At 37.7% G+C, this 5,905-nt stretch overlaps 1 pseudogene; it reads right to left on the reverse strand.

Moving 5' to 3' along the window:
- Positions 1 to 298: 298 nt before the first annotated feature.
- LOC121265748 lies at positions 299 to 3,868 on the reverse strand (annotated as a pseudogene).
- Positions 3,869 to 5,905: the final 2,037 nt, after the last annotated feature.

A 5,905-nucleotide genomic window follows, 5' to 3' on the forward strand; every position in this document is an offset into this window, starting at 1 on the left:
AGGACCTGGGGGAATTATCTGCAGTCTCTAAGGTCGCCGGCTCTAATCATAGTAAAGGAACCTCAGAAGGCTTCTTGATGGCGCTGGATCTAGCTCTTTGGGCTTCTTCAGAATCACTGTTTGTCTCTGATGTTACTCTATCTTCAACAACCACAACTGAATCACACCTGTATGGAACCTTCGACCTAGGGGTGTTTATTTTCATGGTCTCGGCTCCTTTTCTCCAACGTTAAATAAACACAAACTACCCAAGCTCTTTCTTTCTCTCTCGAGGGTAGTGTTAGAGATGGTTTCTCGCTCAAACTCCATTCCCACTTTTCCACTCGTCGAGTTCGAACACCAAGAATGGGAACGACATAGAGATGCCAGTTGGATTGGCGGGGGTGATCTTACCCAAATTGAGGCCGTCGATATAGATATCGAAGAGGGTGACCCCGATGAGAAACTCCTTGCTCTTGACTCCAATGAGCCTCCTCATGCGCTAGTCCTCCACAAAAGTCATGACCCCAGTGTCGTACGAAACAGAGCGCCTGATCGAGCTGAAGCAGTGCTCCTCTTTTCGTTTTGGCTTCACCCAAACAAAGTGATATGAACCTGCATGAATGGAATCCATTGAACCCACAATCAATTTGAAAACTCACCCAAGAAAGTCAAAATCAAGTCAATGAATGGAGAATCTAGACCCGACAAGAACTCGCTTCAAGAACCTAGATAATGTTAAAATCTCGACTTGTTGAAAAACCTGTCTCAAGAACCAGATTACAAGGAGGAACGCCACAAAGTTGTGATTTGCCTTTGATAAGTTCAAAAGTTCATTTAAGAATAAGAGGAGATAAACTCAACTCACAATGAATATATTCATTAAATTTTATAAAATTCTTAACATGAGGCAACAAAGAGTATTTAAACTATAACCTAATTAAAACCCTAGCCAAAATAAAGCCCATTTTACCCGAAATGCCCCTGGATGAACAGTAATGCGGCTATAGTAACTCTTGAAACCCTAGTTCCTAAAATATAACTTTCAAATTAGCCTTGCAAAAAAAGCTTCCAAAATCTAGTTCATAAAAATAATATATATGGCAAGCATCTGAAGCTCAATATTTAGACTAATTCTATAATAATAAAATAAGCCATTAATAAAAAAACAATCAAGCTCAATCAATAAATAATAATAGCCTAATTATGTTGCACTCTTTCATAACTTGTATCATGTGATGATCACTAGATTCATTCTCTCAATCCATCTTGAATATTCAGCTCTTGCTAGACTCATTCCAAGTGGATTGTTCAATCCTTGCATTTTTATGATCTTCTTAGCTCTTGATCTTGTAATTGGCTAATCTGAAACTTGCAATTGATCTTTAAGATGGGGTCCACATTGGTTCCCATCATTCCCCCTTTCCTCAAAAAGATTCGACCTCGAATCTCCACCTGCATCAAAGGGCAAAATGTTAGTAACATTGAAAATAGTAGAAATATGATACTTATCTGGAAGATTCATTTGATATGCATTATCATTAATTTGTTCATGAAGTTGAAAAAATCCATCCAAGCTACTCCTGTCATCAACATGTAAAGGCATTAAACCTAAAAGAGTAAATGGATGAAGTCTATAAACAATTTCAGAAGGTGAAAATTTAATAGTAGCTTGAACACTCCAGTTATATGTAAACTCAATAAATGACAAACAATACTCCCACAAATGTTCGTGAAACACTTCTAAAGTTTTTCTCACACCAAAATGACCACTTCAATTATATGCAAAGTCTATGAAAGGCAAATGATACCCCCGCAAATGTTCATGCAACAAGTCAATAAATGGCAAGTGATACTCCCACAAATGTTTAAACAACTCATCTAAAATCTTATTTTCATCAAAATGACCACTCTAATTATATGCAAACGCAATGAGAGGCAAATGATACTCTCGCAAACGTTCATGCAACAAGTTAATGAATGACAAATGATACTCTCACGAACGTTCATGCAACACGTTTAATCCATTTAACACTATTTTTTTTTCTTTTCTTTTCTCTAATTCAATCACAAACAACAATACAATTGTAAAAATCAAGCAATTGAACTCAAACACACAAGAATTGACAATGAAGTAGAAGATAAACAATGGAACGGCACTCCAAGCAATTGACAAACTTAGAGATGAAAGAAACTCCATAATTTTGAAACCCTAGGTGATGCAAATCAGCCACACCAAAAACCCTAAGAATTTTGGTAGCCTACTTTTTGTTTTGTTTGTTTTTTTTTTTTTTTTTACAACCCTAGAACAATGAAGCCCTATAATCAAAATTAAAGATATAAGAATTAAAAGATAGAGTCAAACCTAATTGGAAACCTTGCTCTGAATACCAAATGATATGAACCCGTAGGAATGGAATCCCTTGAACCCACAATCAATTTGAAAACTCACTCAAAAAATCCAAAATTAAGTCAATAGATGGAGAATCTAGACTCGACGAGAACTCGTTTCAAGAACCTAAATTATGTTAAAATCTAGATCCGTTGAAGTACCTGTCTCAAGAACCCAGATTACAAGGAGGAACGCCACAAAAGTTGTGATTTACCTTCGATAAGTTTAAAAGTTCATTTAAGAACAAGAGAGATAAATTCAACTCACAATAAATAAATTTATCAAATTTCATAAAATTCTTAACATGAGGCAACAAAGAGTATTTAAACCATAACCTAAGTAAAATCCTAGCCAAAATAAAGCCCATTTTACTCGAAATGCCCCTGGATGAACAGTAATGCGGCTACAGTAACGCGACTACAGTAACTCTTGAAACCCTAGTTCCTAAAATGTAACTTTTCAAATTAGCCCCTGGCCAAAATACAAGGCCTTCCCAAAAACCCTTGTTCATAAGAAATAAGATATATGTGGGCCAAACATCCTGAAGCCCAATTATTCTAGACTAATTCCTATAACTAATAAAATAAGCCCCTTCAATAAAATAAACAAGTCCAAGGCATTCAATCACATAATCATAATAATAGGCCCTAATTTATGTTGCACTCTTCCATAGCTTGTATCACGTGGATGATTACTGGATCTCCTTCTCTCAAGCCCATCTTGAATATTCAGCTCTTGCTAGACTCGTTCCAAGTGGATTGCTTCAATCATTGCATTGCTTCATTGATCTTCTTTGCTCTGTAATTGGCTCATCTGAAACTTGCAAAGGATATTTAAGATGGGGCCCACCTTGGTTCCCATCACAAAGCCTATGGTGCAGTTGTAGCCCACCTCCGTGATGTCTGCAAGAGGGTGGGACAACCATCGGAGATTCGGACGGTGGTTCTCGACTCAAGCGGCTTCCTCTCTGGCCTAAACCACAGTTCCACTTTCAGTTCTGCAGTCATGGAAGAAGACAAAGTGAACGAGGTGAGTCATTTTGGTGCTTATGTTGCACTCATCTACGTTCCCTTAAGTTTTTTTGTTGTTAGTATTATTTGTTTTGGGCAGTGGTTCTCTTCTCTTTCAATGGTTCCCATAGATGAATTTTGAGTGTAGAAAAGTATTTGGTTGTTTAGTTGATGCGAGAGAGTTGTTTGAGAAAATGCCTCCTAGGGAAGTGGGGTTTTGGAATGCTATAATTTTAATGTACGTACAAGGAGTGGTCACTAGGAAGGATCTTGTCGTCTTAAACATAGAAGCCTTTGAAGATCTATTGAGGCCAATCAAGGTGGGACAATCAACTTCTCTAAGAGTTGGGTTGTAGTGTTTAGTTATGAGCAATCCACTTGGTTTTGATCATAAACTTCCTATTGAGGTTATCAATAGACTGAATCGAGACCTTTTCAGTCAAGTTGGAGTCACAATTGGGGGAGGAGTCCACAGAGATGCTGTCATTAATCCTGGGAATAGTGGCGATCCTCTTCTAGGCTCCAAAGTTGACAATAATTCTATTCAAAGCAAAGCAAAGCGGTACAAAATATGGGATGACTATCACGTGCGTGATAAAGTAGTCTTGAAGATTCTGAAGGGCAATGAAAATGTGGTGGAGATACTTACGATGCTCTAGTTCGCGACAAGCATGGTGAAAATGCAAGCTTATCGAATTAGTGGGACTGTGGTGCAAGGAATTTCTCTGAGAAGTACAATTGGCCCCTCCTTGAGCACGTTCATCAGATTTGCTTATTGGTGTTGAGTGTGCGGCGCATGCTGCTGTTGATGCTACAAGAAAAGAAGGTGCGACTTACTACACATGTGGCTATAATGACAATAGCAGTAAAATGGTGCACTTATTGGAGTTGGGGAATCCCTACGACAGAAGGATGTGTTCCTTATCAAATAAGGCTGTAAATTTTTTTAAGAAGATGGGAGAAGAGGGATGCAAGCCTACTTTGATCAATTTTAATGTATTTCTAAATGTGTATGGAAAAATTGGTAAACTTTGGAGTAAGATTTTGGATAAGAGTGTTGAGGTTTACCTTGGGTTGAACTCCTATAAAACGCTTATCCACTGCTATTGGCATGGCTCATTGTATGAAGCAACAACTGGAATAGCAGTAGCTCTTTCAGAAGTTTCCAATTCAGAAGCGGTTGCAAGAGTTCGAATCGGTCTTCAGATGATAAATATATTATGAACCCAACAATGAAGGAGATGGAAGAAATTGAGTTGTACGTGTTGCTAGCCGGTACAGACAATGCAATATTGGTGATAGAGGAATTGTAGATGGGTTGTTTATAAGTTGTGTGGCATCTTGTTCCAGACTTTGGGCTCTTATTATGGATGTTTAAGGACTCATCAGTGACAATGCTGAAGGCATTTTTGAGATAGCAGGCTTGAGCCATCAAATCTATGAGAAAACTGATGCCTTTGGTGTCGATAGGAACACCACTACTGTGATTGGCAATGACTTTGATATTGGACTTGCTGCTCTATCTCTTTTGTTCTATTTTTTTAAGGGTTGCATCAGTGTTCTCAACCTTGAGGACACGGTTCTTTGAAGGGGTGGATAATATAATGAACCTAATTAACGTGGGCATGCTTGATGGGCCTTTAGCTAATTTGTCTTCTTTGTTGTTTGGCTGAGTTACTGAGTTTGTTTTAGTTGGCTGAATTTGTGATGTTGGCCTAGATTTTATCAGCTTTAGTTATTTGTCTTAGTTTGGCCCAGGGCCTTATTCGTTGCTATCCAATTAGGGGTCCCTTCCAGTATATGTACTAGAGGTAGTCGTTTGTGGTGGGTATTCTGGAACCTTAAAGAACTTGTTTGATTTCCTGGAGGTTGAGGTACCTCGAATACCCTGTGGAATTACAACATATATGAAGTAGCTTTCATTTCCATTTCTATTGCTTCCATCGATTTACATGCATCCATTACGATTGGTTCTATTCAAATTGTGGGGTGTATAACACAAGAACCAAGAAGACACTAAAAAATTTCATGTTGTGCCATCACGGTATCAGATTGAGTTTTTTGAAATTTTGTGAATCTGTGTACTGATTTAATTTCAAAGTGCAAATGAAAAATGGATTGATCTATTTCGTGATGCTTTGTGAATTTGTGTAGATGGCTAGATGCTTTATGAATTTGTGTAGATGGGGCTAGATGCTTTGTGAATCTGTGTACATGTTTCAAGCTACTTGATGTTTAAGTCGAATGCCCATGTGTAGAAGAAGAATCCTAAAACCCAGCAAGTCTAACTACTTTATTTTGATCTGCAACTTGTTCATGCTTTGGAGGACCATGGGCATTTTATAATGATATAAAAACCTAACCTAACCATGGGCATTTGCCCATGCTTTGGAGGACCGTGGGCAATTGATAATGACATTTAATTTAATCATCTCAACGGTCAACATAATCTGAAATGATCAAAATACTTTATATTTTATTCTAAATAAATACTATCCACGCATTGAAAGTTCATTAGGCTATA

Source organism: Juglans microcarpa x Juglans regia, chromosome 5D (assembly GCF_004785595.1).
Source record: "Juglans microcarpa x Juglans regia isolate MS1-56 chromosome 5D, Jm3101_v1.0, whole genome shotgun sequence".
NCBI classification, from domain to species: Eukaryota; Viridiplantae; Streptophyta; class Magnoliopsida; order Fagales; family Juglandaceae; genus Juglans; species Juglans microcarpa x Juglans regia.